The 14746-nt window shown below is 38.3% G+C and overlaps 1 protein-coding gene across 3 annotated transcripts in view; it reads right to left on the bottom strand.

Moving 5' to 3' along the window:
• Positions 1 to 14746, bottom strand: part of PLPP1 (phospholipid phosphatase 1) — a 112052-nt gene that overhangs the window by 18857 nt on the left and 78449 nt on the right. The window lies entirely within an intron of this gene.

The following is a 14746-nucleotide window of genomic DNA, read 5'->3' as shown; positions in this document are numbered from 1 at the left end:
GTAGGAAACAATTGGTACATGTGTAGGGTATTTTTAACTCTTGATTTAATGAACCATTTGATGACTAAAAACAAACGCTCATGTGTCGTGTGTTCAGGGAAGAATACTGCAAAAAGCAGGAATCTGGACAGGAGACGTGGCTGAGAACCTCCAAGATACAGGAATGCAGAACTGTGTGTGTCTTGAAAGTCAGCTGACAGCAAGAAATTGTTCCAAACTCTCAACAGGGAAACTGTGTGACTCAAGCAACACATGAAGAGAGAGTAGGTGTGACAAAGGGTAAAACATGCACAGGTATACTAACTAGGGGAAGAGAGCTCACAAGCTTTCTTTGACATGGGAGAAAACTCATGACTATGTGCAGAAAACTCCAAATTACCAAAGGCATCTTATATAAGACAGTTAAAAAGGAAACAACAGGCAAGTGGAGATTAAGCAAAGGACACACGAGAGTATACCAATGCAGCAACTAACAGTGCCTTGCCTGCCAACCCCATCTTTTGAGGGAGGTCACCATTATCTTCATTACCTCTACCACAGTTTGGCCCCAGGTAAATCGCAGGGAGGGAACACAGCTTCACACATCAACAGAAAATTGGATTAAAGATTTACTGAGCATGGCCCCTTCCATCAGAACAAGACCCAGCATCCCACTCAGTCAGTCTATCCCATCAGGAAGATTTCATAAGCCTCTTATCCTTCTCCATCAGAGGGCAGACAGACTGAAAACCATAATCACAGAAAACTAACCAATCTAATCACATGGACCACAGCCTTGTGTAACAATGAAACTATGAGCCATGCTGTGTAGGGCCGCCAAGATGGACGGGTCATGGTGGAGAGTTCTGACAAACTGTGGTCCACTGGAGAAGGGAATGGCAAGCCACTTCAGTATTCTTGCCTTGAGAACCCCAAGAACAGTATGAAAAGGCAAAAAGATATGACACTGAAAGATGAACTCCCCAAGTCAGTAGGTGCCCAATATGCTACCGGAGATCAATGGAAAAATTACTCCAGAAAGAATGAAGAGACGGAGCCAAAGCAAAAAGAACACCCAGTTGTGGATGTGACTGGTGATGGAAGCCAGGTCCGATGCTGTAATGAGCAATATTGCATAGGAACCTGGACTGTTAGGTCCAAGAATCAAGGCAAATTGGAAGTGATTAAACAGGAGATGGCAAGAGTGAACATCGACATTTTAGGAATCAGCGAACTAAAACGGACTGGAATGGGTGAATTTAACTCAGATGACTATTATATCTACTACTGTGGGCAAGAATCCCTTAGAAGAAATGGAGTAGCCATCATAGTCAACAAGAGTCCGAAATGCAGCACTTGGGTGCAATCTCAAAAACAACAGAATGATCTCTATTCATTTCCAAGGCAAACCATTCAATATCACGGTAATCCAAGTCTATGCCCTGACCAGTAATGCTGAAGAAGCTTAAGTTGAACGGTTCTATGAAGACCTTTAAGGTGTTCTAGAATTAACACCCCAGAAAGATGTCCTTTCAATATAGGGGACTGGAATGCAAAAGTACGAAGTCAAGAAACTCCTTGAGTAACAGGCAAATTTGGCCTTGGAGTACAAAATGAAGCAGGGCAAAGAATAATAGAGTTCTGCCAAGAGGATACACTGGTCATAGCAAACACCCTCTTCCAACAACATAAGAGAAGACTCTACACATGGACATCACCAGATGGTCAACACCGAAATCAGGCTGATTATATTCTTTGCAGCCAAAGATGGAGAAGCTCTATACAGTCAGCAAAAACAAGACCGGGAGCTGACTGTGGCTCAAATCATGAACTCCTTATTGCCAAATCCAGACTTAAATTGAAGAAAGTAGGGAAAACAACTAGACCATTCAGGTATGACCTAAATCAAAAATCCTAATGATTATACAGTGAAAGTGAGAAACAGATCTAAGGGACTAGATCTGATAGACAGAGTGCCTGATGAACTATGGATGGAGGTTTGTGACACTGTACAGGAGACAGGGAGCAAGACCATCCCCAAGAAAAAGAAATGCAAAAAAGCAAAATGGCTGTCTGAGGAGGCCTTACAAATAGCTGTGAAAAGAAGGGAAGCAAAAAGCAAAGGAGAAAAGGAAAGATCCACCCATTTGAATGCAGAGTTCCAAAGAATAGCGAGGAGAGATAAGAAAGCCTTCCTCAGTGATCAGTGCAAAGAAATAGAGGAAAACAATAGAATGGGAAAGACTAGAGATCTCTTCAAGAAAATGAGAGATACCAAGGGAACATTTCATGCAAAGATGGGCTCAAAAAAGGACAGAAATGGCATGGACCTAACAGAAGCAGAAGATAGTATGAAGAGGTGGTAAGAATACACAGAAGAACTGTACAAAAAAGATCTTCACAACCCAGATAATCACAATGGTGTGATCACTCACCTAGAGCCAGACATCCTGGAATGTGAAGTCAAGTGGGCCTTAGGAAGCATCACTATGAACAAAGCTAGTGGAGGTGATGGAATTCCAATGGAGCTATTTCAAATCATAAAAGATGATGCTGTGAAAGTGCTGCATTCAATATGCCAGCAAATTTGGAAAACTCAGCAGTGGCCACAAGACTGGAAAAGGTCAGTTTTCATTCCAATCCCTAAGAAAGGCAATGCCAAAGAATGCTCAATCTACTACACAATTGCACTCATCTCACAAGCTAGTAAAGTAATGCTCAAAATTCTCCAAGCCAGGCTTCAGCAATACATGAACCATGAACTTCCAGATGCTCAAGCTGGTTTTATAACAGGCAGAGGAACCAGAGATCAAATTGCCAACATCTGTTAGGTCATAGAAAAAGCGAGAGTTCCAGAAAAACATCTATTTCTGCTTTATTGACTATGCCAAAGCCTTTGACTGGATGGGTCAGAATAAACTGTAGAATTTTCTGAAAGAGTTGGGAATACCAGACCACCTGACCTGCCTCCTGAGAAACCTGTATGCAGGTCAGGAAGCAACAGTTAGAACTGGACATGGACCAACAGACTGATTCCAAATAGGAAAAGGAGTATGTCAAGGCTGTATATTGTCACCCTGCTTATTTAACTTATATGCAGAGTAAATTATGAGAAATGCAGGGCTGGATGAAGCATAAGCTGGAATCAAAGATTGCCCGGAGAAATATCAATAACCTCAGATATGCAGATGATACCACCCTTATGGCAGAAAATGAAGAAGAACTAAAGAGCCTCGATGAAAGTGAAAGAGGAGAGTGGAAAAGTTTGCTTAAAGCTCAACATTCAGAAAACAAAGATCATGCATCCAGTCCTATCAATTCATGGCAAACAGACGGGGAACAGTGGAAACAGTGGCTGATTTTATTTTGGGGGGCCCCAAAATCACTGCAGATGGTGACTGCAGCCATGAAATTAAAAGACGCTTACTCCTTGGAAGGAAAGTTATGACCAACCTAGACAGCATATTAAAAAGCAGAGACATTACTTTGCCAACAAAATCCGTCTAGTCAAGGCTATGGTTTTTCCAGTAGTCGTGTATGGATGTGAGAGTTAGGACTAAAAGAAAGCTAAGCACCAAAGAATTGATGCTTTTGAACTATGGTGTTGGAGAAGACTCTTGAGAGTCCCTTGGACTGCAGGGAGATCCAGCCAGTCCATCCTAAAGGAGATCAGTCCTGAATGTTCATTGGAAGGACTGATGTTGAAGCTGAAACTCCAATACTCTGGCCACCTGATGTGAAGAACTGACTCATTTGAAAAGACCCTGATGCTGGGAAAGATTGAGGGCAGGAGGAAAAGGGGATGACAGAGGATGAGATGGTTGGATGGCATCACCAACTGGATGGACATGAGTTTGAGTAAACTCCGGGAGTTGGTGATGGACAGGGAGGTCTGGCGTGCTGCAGTCCAAGGGGTTGCAAAGAGTCGGACACGACTGAGCAATTGAACTGAACTGCCAACCCCATTTTTAAAAACACATTTAACAAGGATACCACCTGCTTAAAGCGAAAAGATCTCAGAGTAAAACAGAAGGAAGAGACAGTTCTAAATCACTTTCAAAGTTGTTTATCTTTTTTAAGAGGCAGGATTGATACCTAGAGGCAAGATTTCAAGTTTAAGCCCTCTCCCAAAAAGACAACACCAAGGCCAAGAAAGTCTATTAGTACCTACCTAGTATGCTCCACTTTCAACCCTAACACAGACCATGAAGTCACCACTAACTCTTGGTCACCAGGGCCAAGAAAGACAAGGCTCGGAACATCAATAAAACTAGGTCTGCACCAATGCAAAACTTGAGATACGAGCTGAAGCAGACACTTTCAGCGGTAAGAGAAGTGGCAAAGGCCCACAGAGGTATAAAATTGTTAGAGCCCTAAAGGAAGCTGGCCAGAGAGGTCACTCTTGGTCCTTTTAGATTAGACCTGATGATATCAGTAGAGCTCATGCTACAGGACTAGCAGAGTTCCACTTACAGAAACCTTTCTACATGATGCACAAAAGCAGAAAAGTCACATTTCCTTTAGTATTTTTAAGTCCTTCTGCTGTTAAGAGAAAAGAAAATTATATCAGTTCCTATAATGCCCATTTTAGTGTATATTTAGATTAAAATTAAGTGGAGGAATGCTAAATATTTTTTACAAGTATAAAAACAGAATTACTCTCCTGTTTCAAATCCTTCATGAGCACAAATTACTGAATACAGAATAACAGACCCTTCATAAGCCCCACCAGTCTCTCATCTGCTACCAAAGTACTTAAAATTCCCAATGCACACCATGTTTCATGCTCTCTCTGCCTACTCATCCCTCTGCCTGGAACAGGCTTCCCACTTTTCTTTAGTAATTATTATATAAGAGACACTTATTTCCTCCAAGAAACCTTTCTTAAACAGCTAGTCTATAGTTATTGCCCTTTCTTTCACTACAAAGGAGCGACCAACAACACTCAATGAATAAATCTGTCTTAGCACCAACCTTCTTAGAGTAAAATCACCTATAACTATACTTTCTTCCTCTAATATAGCAGATGGGTAGAGGTGGAATAAGACTTTTTAAATAGAAATTTTGGTATTTTTTATTACATAGGATATATTCATGATAAAACTTCAGAACGTACAGCTAAACAAAAAAAAAATATTGGCAAACTCCCATCCTCCCTGGCTGAGATCACATCTTAATTCATCTTGTATCTCTAACACCCAACAGCAATATCAAGCACAGAGTGAGTTCTTAATTTATTTTTTTTAAGCTAAAGTAGAACTTAATTTCTTGAATAATCATTTTGATTTTAGTTATCCCAGAAAATATTAAATTCACACACTTCGTATTTTAAGGACTTCCCTGGTGACTCAGACAATAAAGAGTCTGCCTACAATGTGGGAGACCTGGGTTCAAGCCCTGGGTCAGGAAGATCTCCTGGAGAAGGAAATGGCAACCCCCTCCAGTATTCTTGCTTGGAAAATCTCATGGGCGGAGGAGCCTGGTAGGCTACAGTCCATGGGGTCGCAGAGAGTCAGATATGACTGAGCGACTTCACTTTCACTTTCTTTCACATTTTAAACATTACATACAAATCCACCTCTTCTGCCCATCACCCCCCAACCCATCATGCACCAAGAATAAGGTATCACTTTAGTGGCTCCATAAGAAGTACACTTTAACTATCTTGTGCTTTGACAGTTGTAAAATGCATAAAAATAAAACTAAGGAAAGTAAGTTATCTTTGCATGATAATTTTATCATGTAATTAAAAACTATGCTTAGCATTTGGGCTTCCCTGGTGGCACAGAAGTAAAGAATCTGCCTGGCAATGCAGGAGATGCCAAAGACTCAGGTTAGATCCCTGGATTAGAAAGATCCCCTGGAGAAGGATGTGGAAACCTGCTCCAGTATTCTTGCCTGGAAAAGTACATGGAAGAGGAGCCTGGAGTGCTACAGTCATGGAATTCCAAAGAGTTGGACATGACTGAGCGCACATGTGTGTGCACACACACAGCTTAGTCTATGCCAATAAACTGTAGCAAGCCACATGAGATAAATTATGATTTTAACAGCATGCCCTCTGCTGTGTTTTCCCTTACAGTGATTAGGATTCTGATGTTCTCATCAATGTGCAGGAGAATCTGGAGTTTCAATGTCAAAGTGTTACAAGCTTAAACATGCAGTACCTAATGCATGTTTCCCAACACATCTGGCAAACATTTTAACAATGCATGTAAAATGTCCAGAAACCTTTTTTAGATTCTGATCAAAGGCAATCAGATTAGTGGAGCAAGTGATACTCACAGTGATGAAGTGACAGGTATATTCTGTTGTAAATTAAAAAAAAATAAATTTAAGTTTTTTAAAAGCATTCTCAAAGCAAATGTAAGTGGCCAAAGCCCAAAGCAAAACAACAAGGGGTGACAAATAAGGGAAAAGGTTTTAGGTATTGTCCGAATACTACTTTACATTACCTATATGAAGGCTTTTCTCAGTTTTTAAAAGACTCATTTCTATCCTTCAATAAAACAAAATCTTGAAAATTTCCCAACTTCTTCATAAATTTCCAAACTACCTGAAAAGCCAAACACTGCAGCTGCAATAGATTACATAAAAGAAAAAGAAAAAATTTAGCCAATCCTGTGATCTTTCTCTCATAAGAAAAATGTGTTAAGCTCATTTATTATATAAATGAATAGTAATAATATTATTAGATGTTATCTAGTGTCTTTCCAAATCTCACTCTCCCAAAGGAGAAGAATTAAAAATCCCACAGCAACACAACCATTTCTGTCCACTTACTCAACAGAGAATGGCATCACAAGGAAGTGAAGATCCAGGCACCCAATGGTCATTTATACTGACTAGTAACCTCTTAGGAAATTAGCTGGTCCAGGTGCGATGAGTGCCATTTTGATACAACAGTCACAAGACAGAGCAAGGCTTGCTCCTAAAACTAATGTATGGAGCATTACTTGGTGATCTTGTTCAAAATGGAGAATTTACGGGTAGGGCCAATGGTGGGATGCAAGATTCTGTTGTCTAACAAGCTCCCAGGTGATACCCAGTCTGCTAGTCAGAGCAGAGAACCAAACTATGAATGGCAAAGGGAGAGAAATGAGAAGAAAAGTAATTCTGACCTTGAGTAGGAATACACTTGGGCTTCCCTGGTGGCGCAGATGGTAGAGAATCTATCTGCAATGCAGAAGATCCAAGTTCGACCTCTGGGTTGGGAAGATCCCCTGGAGAGGGGAACGGTTACCCACTCCAGTATTCTTGCCTGGAAAATTCCATGGACAGAGAATCCCATGGACAGAGGAGACTGGCGGGCTATAGACCATGGAGTTGCAAACAGTGGGACACAAGTGAGCAACTAACATTTTCACTTTTTTTAGGAATACACTTAGGATTAAGTCAACAGTGTAGGCACTTTATGAAGATAGCCACGTCCAAGAGAATGCTGATGCTTTTCGTGTTTTCCATCTTCTCATTACAAAAATTACTTAAAATAGAAAAATACTGTGTTTTATTTAAAAAATCATCACTCTAACGCAGATTTCAATTCTTTGAATACGTAGCTAAAAAAAAACCATACATTAGGCTTATCTTGCTCTTCACAAACTCAACTACCTTCCTACCTCTCAATAAAAATATTTATTTGCTATTAGACAAAAATATCCAAGGGTATCGTTCACATTTATTTTGAATGAAAACTTACACTTGATCACTTGATCCATGGGGTTTATCATTATATTTTAATCCAGAAAAACATCTCACTAATATATTTATGAAACTGTTTTTCACATTTCAAATGGGGCAATGTGGCATTCAAGGGTTCTAAGGAAAAGGTATACAGCATCAACACAATGTAATCAGTTGATGATATGTTGATATGATTTAGTAGCCTTTTAACATTTAAGATAAAGCACTGGTTGATTTATTAAAACCCAAGAATATCTTTCATCTTAACATATCCACTGCAAGACCTACATTCTAATTCAAAAACTGAGAAGAAAATCCAAGGGATAATTCAAAAAACACAAAAAGCTGATGTATTTGTTAATACTAATCCTTTAAACAATCATTTAAAAGAGGGGAGGGGAATACAGTGAAATGTCAAACATCTAAAACTGAAGAGTATTAGTTTGGTGTGTGGTGGGCAAAGGATTTTTAATTGTTTTTAAAATAAATTATGGTACACAAATATTTATCAAAACGTACTGGCAGATGTCACAGGAAGTGAAGAAAGGCTCTTATCTTTGCAAACTTACACCTTATCCAAAACAGATTCACACCTAGACTCAACTCATTCTGCCTCTCAGGAAAAAGAATCGAGCACCAAGTTAAATCTAAGGCGGGGGAGAATTTTTTGCTTTTATTGCCAAATTAAAACAAAGTTATATGGAATGTGCGAATGCAACACAGGCTAAATCAGAAGTTTGCATGAAATGTATTAAGTTATTTAATTAGGTATCAGTTATTAGGGATCATTTTCATTTTCTAGAAAAGTTTCCTTAGTTTTAAATGCCCAAGATCTCCTTTATAAAGTACCAAACAAAACCCAAAAAATGAAACAGGTTATACCGAAAGTCTAATAAAACATGGCTTGCACACTCTTAAGCTGCCAGCCTTTAATCATGCTGCTCCCTGGGCCTGAGACATACTCCATCCCAATTCTGCACATTCAAACCTTACTCATCCTCCAAAATGCCTCCCCTAGAAGAAGTATAACCCTCCTCTGATTTCATATAGCATTTTATTTTCACTCCTTTAAGGCATGAAGCACTTTCTATCACCCACAAAATCTCCAAACAAGTCTCAGCTCCTACGTAGTAGGCACCATAAAAGCAAGAGGCACACCTTATTAGTAGCTCCTACACTAACTAGGACTTAAGAGGAATAAGTATTAGTTGAATTTAGTAACTTCCTGTAATACACTGAAGCAGTGGTTCACAGATCAGCAGCCAAGGCACCATCTGGGAACATTTTTTAAGAAATGCCAATTCCTGGGCCCCACCCCAGACCCAATGAATGAATCAGAAACTCTGAGGGTGAGGCCGAGCAATCTGTATTTTAACAAACTGTCCACATGATTCCAATGTGGTTAATATGTGAGAAACACGGGGGCAAAAAGAGTCAGGGTGGTATGGGGGTGAAAAAGCGGTTACAGCTACAACCTAGACTATTAGGCACTGCTGTTCAGAACAGAGGATGGAAAGAGATGCTGATCTTGAAGTCATCCCATATTAAATGCTAAGGCCCTTAGAGTGAAAGGTCTTTTAAAATCATTCTTTCTTTCATTCTATATATTGATATTCCCATACAGATATGACTAAAAACAAGACTGTCTTGTTTACTGATACACACATGCATAAACACCACAGATCAGCCTGAATGAATCATTTTGAAGGCATACATTTTAGGCCGACCCAGTGATGTTTACAATTAGGCTACACAGAAGCAGCCATTCTCTCAAAATATAAGGCAGGTTTTACCGGGTACTTAGTACCACAGCCAGTCAGTCTAGTTATAATGGTTTTTCACTATTATAGAAGGCACACCCTCCAACTTCAGCTTTATTTACCTGCATGTGGGCTGCATTAAAAAAAAAAAAAGGAAATGTATTTCTCCCACTTGACCAAATATATTCCAATTAAATATCTAAGCAATAAAAGCCGCCATAATTTAAACAGAAATAACTTTGTATTGGATATTTGATTCATACAGTCAGAGATTAAACACTTAGAACTGATCAGGAACACTGAGCTTATGCTTAAATAAATACACTTTAAATAAAAGCCAGAAAAAGGAAAGTTGAATCTCTCAGAGAAGCCAATAGTTTCTCTACTGTATTATCATAAATAGGCCTGCTCACCGTGCACATCTTAAATTCACTCTACCTAACAGGGTAAATATCAGCTCTCACAACCTGAGATAGCAGAGGTCATGCAAAGTCATCTTCCCATATACAAGTGATATAAAGCAGTAGTTCTCAAAGCCCGGTCCCAAGATCAACAGAAGCAGCAGCAGCTGGGAACCTCCTAGACATACAAATTCTCAGACCCTATCCCAACCTTCTGAATACATCTTAACTTGGAAGATGAAGCCCTAGAAATCTGTGTTTTTAAACAAACTTTACAGGTGATTCTAATGAACCACTAATATGAGGCGCCCATTGATTCTCTAAAGAGAATTTTGACCTGTGAGGGGAGCTACCAGTTTAAACTACCTGGGTTCATTAGGAATTTGTTTCAAAAACTGAGAGTAATGTTATTCTAACATAAGCAATGGAAATTAAATGTCCTACTGTTCCAAGCATTAAGTCCCTTTTATTTCATAGTAAACTCACAGGTACTGATTTTAAACAGTGAATAGGACTCTGGCTATTACAACTAATAAGTATTCTATTATAGTCCATTATGTTATCACTTTTATGTTTAGGACCCGATGGCCACTGCAAATGAAGCCTAGTAAAAATCCTGTGACGTCAATGATATCAGCGAGCACAAGAACATACACATGAGCAGAAAGGGAGGAGGGAAAAAGAGAAAAAGAAATAAGAGAACAAATGGGGGAAAAAATCAAGACCAAAAACCAAAATTGCAAGAGGATACTCTCATCCTAAGATATAATTCTGACTCACTTATAGTCAACAAAAATGACTCATTTCGGGTGCCTATGTTCCCTTTTCTCCGTCAAACATTATAATTTTATAATTAAAAACCTACATGGGGCAGGCTGTGGTGATGAATAAAAGAGCAGACTATACCATAATCTTAATAAACATATAGGCAATTCTAGACTTATATGTTTTTCCATTCTTGGCATTCTGACTTTAAAATTCAAGAGAAACAGAATAGGAAAGTCTGTATCTAACCAAACTATGCTCCACAACAGAACAGCAATGCAAGCCACAGTTATGTTCCAATGTTATACAGCTCTGAAACTATCAACCACCAATTCATTCTGGAAACACTGATGGAAATCACATTTTTCTCATAAGATATAGTCTTCTTAAAATTTCATCTATGTCTGGTTTTCCCTTATCCTTGTTTCAGAAGCTCAAAACTTACCAAAAGAAGTTCTTCACTGAAAACTATAGATAATAATTATGTGTAATATACATAGCTTTGCAATTTGAGTTATCCAGATATTTATATTGCTTTATAAGATGGTTTTCCTGACTCTTACATAACTGCATGTGGGTTGATGTAGAAATGTTAAGTGATGATGGGTGAAAAACCCAAGTGTACTTAAGTCAAAAGTTCAATCAGAGTAACAGTTCATGTTGGCCAATTTGGGTACACTAGAAAGAGACAGAGAGTATGACACATAGGGGCTGAAAAATGTAGTTCTTTTTATACCATTTAAACTAAATTATATTATTTCTAATTTTGCCCAAATGGTTTGCATAAGATAGAAAAATTTCTCAGTAAGATAGGTCATAATCAAAGTTTGAGCTAAGATTTATGTACCTAAACCTGGAAAACAATATATGTGTGAAGAATTTGTGTCCTTTGAGAATCATTTATAGGCTTCCCTGGTGGTCCACTGATTAAGAATCTGCCTTGCAATGCAGTGAACACCAGTTCAGTACCTGGTTCAGGAAGATCACACGTGCTACTGGGCAATTAAGCCCATGCCACAACTACTGAGCCTGTGCTCTGGACCTGTGAGCCACAACAACTGAGCCCGCATGCTGTGACTACTGAAGCGTCTTAGGGTCTGTGCTCCACAACAAGAGAAGCTACTGCAACGAAAACCCCACGTACCACAACTAAAGAGTAGCTCCTGCTCTCCACAACTAAAGAAAGCCCGAAAAAAGCAATGAAGACTCAGCACAGCCAAACATAAATTAAAGAATAATTTACAAAAACATTTTCTGGAGATCAAACCAGTCAATCCTAAAGAAAATCAACCCTGAATATTCACTGGAAGGACTGATGATGCAGCTGAAGCTCCAAAACTTCGGCCACCTGATGCAAAGAGCCGACTCATTGGAAAAGACCCTGATGCTGGGAAAGATTGAGCACAGGAGAAGGGGATGATAGAGGATAAGATGGTTGGATGGCATCACTGACTCAATGGACATGAATTTGAGCAAACTCTGGGAGACAGTGGAGGACAGAGGAGCCTGGCGTGCTGCAGTCCAAGGAGTCACATGGACACGACTTGGCAACTGACTAACAACAGTAATAATCAAAAAGCAGGGATTTTTCACATTGGATTATAAAGTATAAACTAGTTCTGACTTACATACTTTAAATACTCAGCAAACACACTTTAAATTCAAGGATTCAAATGAACTAAATGTTTTATTTATGGAAACTACATACTATCCAAACAATAAACAATATAGCCAGGAGACTGGCTATATATTATTATCAGACAAAACAGACTTAAAGCAAAGGATATTTCTAGAAACAAAGAGAGTTCATATGGAAAAGGGTACATACCACATGAAAAAGACAGAAATGTTATACATTGAACAAGAGAATCACAAAATATATGAAACAAAAGCTAACAAAAATGAAAGAACACAAACAATCAACAATTATAGTTAGAAATTTCAAATTCCTAAGAATAACTGACAAAACATCTCCACAGAAAATTCATATAGACATAGATCAAAAAATCAATTACAGAAAGATATGCAAAGAGCTGACTCATTTGAAAAGACCCTGATGTTGGGAAAGAATGAGGGCAGGTGGAGATGGTTGGACGGTATCACTGACTCAGTGGACATGAGTTTGAGTAAACCCTGGGAGTTTGTGATGGACAGGGAGGCCTGGCGTGCTGCACTCCATGGGGTCACAAAAAGTTGAACACGACTGAGTGACTGAACTGAACTGAAATAACCCACTGATTAAAGAGGAAAACACAAAAGAAATTAGAAAATAATTTTAGTTAAACAAAAATGAAGTTACAATATATAATAATATGTGACATAGCTAATGGTCTAGGTTTTTACCTTAATGAAACTACAAAAAAAAAGAAGAGGAAATAAAACTGAAAGCAAGCAAAAGAATAGCAGAAATAGATGAAATCGAATACAGAAAAACAATAAAGTCAATGACACCAAAAGAAACCAATAAAACTAATAAAAGGATTAATAAAACTGATAAAACTTCTGGCCAGACCACTCAAGGAAAAAAGAGATTAAGACAAAAATTATCAATGACAGGAATGTAAGAAGGGTTAGCTCTACATTTCTTACAAACAATAAAACGACAATAAGGAAAGAGAAACTGAACAACTTGATGTCAACAAACTTGATAATTTAGATAAAATTTACACATGTCTTAAAAGACAAATGATGAAAGTTCACCTAAGAAAGAGATAACTTGAATAATCCTCATCTACTTTAAAAAATAAAGCCATAGTTTACAATATTCCTACAAAGAAAATTTCAAGTCTAAGTGTATTTACTGATGAATTCTACCTAACATTTAATACCAAACGTTGATACTAAATCTAGCCAAAAACTTCACAAGAAAACTATAGACAAGTAACATTCATGAATACAGAAGTAAAAATCACTAACATAACATTAGCAAATTGAGCCCAGTTAATACAAAAAGTATAATATACCATCACCAAGTGAAGTTTATCCCAGGAATGAAAAGTTGCTTTAATATTCCAAGATTAAAGGGATACACTATTTTAAGAGAAAAAAGAAAAGCAGTATGACCTCAACAGCCAAAGAAAAAGCATCTGACAAAACACATTTATGACAAAAATCTAATAAAGCGCATCTACCAAAAACATATTGGTACTATATTTAATGGTGAAAGACAGTGCTTTCTACCCAAGGTCAGGAACAAGACAAGCATATCTGCTCTCACCACTTCTTTCAACATTGTATTAGCAGTCTTAGCCAGTATAATACAGTAAAGAAAAGAAATAAAAGGCAATAAAGAAAAGGAAAAAAAGAAAAACAACACTGTTTATTCACAGACAATACTGAGAGGAACACAGAAAATCTTGAGGAACCTACATAAGAAGTTACATTAGCAAGTTTAAAGGACAAAAGGCCAGATAAAACCATATAAAAAACTTTTTGTTTATTTTTAAACACAACTAGAAATCAATTTAAATATTTTTTTAAAAACTTTTCATAATGGCATCAAGAAATCTTAAAAATTATTGACACATTTAAGCAAAATGTGTGCAAGACATGGACACCAAAATCTAAAAACTACTGCTAAGAGAAACAAAAGAACATCAAAAAAATGGAAAGATAATATCATATTCATGAATTAGAGGACTTAATATCAAAATGGCAATTCTTTACAAACTGAACAAATTAGAAGTAACCTCTACCAAAATAAAGGCTTCCCTCATAGCTCAGTCAGTAAAGAATTTGCCTGCAGTTCAGGAGACCCGGGTTTGATTCCTGGGTTGGAAAGATCCCCTGCAGAAGGAAATGGCAACCCACTCCAGTAATCTTGCTTGGAGAATCCCATGGACAGAGAAGTCTGGCAGGCTACGTCCATGGTGTCACAAGAGTCAGACACGACTTAGCGACTAAAGCACTACCATCAAAATAAGCTTCCTCTTCTCCAACCAAGCCACTTTTCCCCTTCCAACCCAACTCCTTCTCTGTGTATTCTGGAATTCTATGGTTGTATGTGATATGTGTGTGTGTGGGGGGGGGGGGTTCCCCGTTGGCTCAGTGGTAAAGAATCTGCCTGTAATGCAGGAGATGCAGGTTTGATCCCTAAGTCAGGAAGACTCCTTGGAGGAGGGCATGGCAACCCACTTGCCAGGACAGTTAAAGTCCTCT

Source organism: Cervus canadensis, chromosome 16 (genome assembly GCF_019320065.1).
Source record: "Cervus canadensis isolate Bull #8, Minnesota chromosome 16, ASM1932006v1, whole genome shotgun sequence".
NCBI lineage: Eukaryota > Metazoa > Chordata > Mammalia > Artiodactyla > Cervidae > Cervus > Cervus canadensis.
Note: the sequence above shows the minus strand (reverse complement) of the source record. Positions and strands in the feature narration are given on the sequence as shown.